The sequence below is a fragment of the Vigna radiata genome, chromosome 9 (genome assembly GCF_000741045.1).
Source record: "Vigna radiata var. radiata cultivar VC1973A chromosome 9, Vradiata_ver6, whole genome shotgun sequence".
Taxonomy (NCBI): Eukaryota; Viridiplantae; Streptophyta; class Magnoliopsida; order Fabales; family Fabaceae; genus Vigna; species Vigna radiata.
The window spans coordinates 17,437,165-17,438,114 of record NC_028359.1 but is presented as its reverse complement, the minus strand read 5'-3'; positions in this window follow the sequence as shown (position 1 = coordinate 17,438,114).

Here is a 950-nt window from a genome sequence, read left to right as displayed (position 1 = left end):
AAAATAATTAAAGCCTGCACAGATATGGTTTGATAAACTGATTTGTATCTTCTCAAGTTAATTTGCCTGAAATATTTCACATCTTACATCCTCTGTATGGATAGAGAAGCTTCTTTTAAACAGTTACCTTACTGCAACATAATAATATTTAGTTATGCTTTTGGTGAAGTAAAATTTTCCATTTTGTTGAGTTGTTTTGGTACAGTTTTATGTTATCTCTTTCACAACTATGAACATATTGGTCTCCTACTTTATGGGACTTTTAAGGTAAGAACAAACTAACAACCTTACTATTGCATTGGGACAAGCCAACAACTTTATTATGTTCATAGTTTGCAGACGTATTTGCCACAAAAATATTCTAATATGTTCAATTCTAAAATGTCAAGTACAATAAGGTGATAGTGAGATAGCAAATTCATGTTGGTGCATGCTAATCTGAACATACTGTCTATAATTGGGGTGTGCTATTGTGAATACTTCTTGATTACAGATAATATTAACCTTTTTCCAACATATCTACAATCATTGTCTCATCACAACCGATTTTCAACATGATCTGTTTAATTACTAAGTGTCTGAATTTTAGAGCATCACAATATTGTAGATTTCAGCAATGTGAAGCAGAACAGTCTTGGCCACTGGCATATTTGGAGTCATCTAAAGGAGAGAGGAAATTTCCACCAAACCATGAGGCAGGAAAAAATTGAGCGGGAAGAACAAAAAGAAGTTATTAGAATCAATATTGAGTGAATGTTGGGATTTGGTAGTGGATTTTGCTTCCTTTCTGTCTGTAAACACAGAATTGAGGTATGCTTTAGTGTCTTCATTAAGAGCATTGTAACTTTGTCGGGTGTTAAACTTCTCTTCTATAAAATTAAATTTTAACCATTATTAAATCTTGAAGTTACATGTTAAACATGGTAAAATACTATATTAAGCATGCCTTT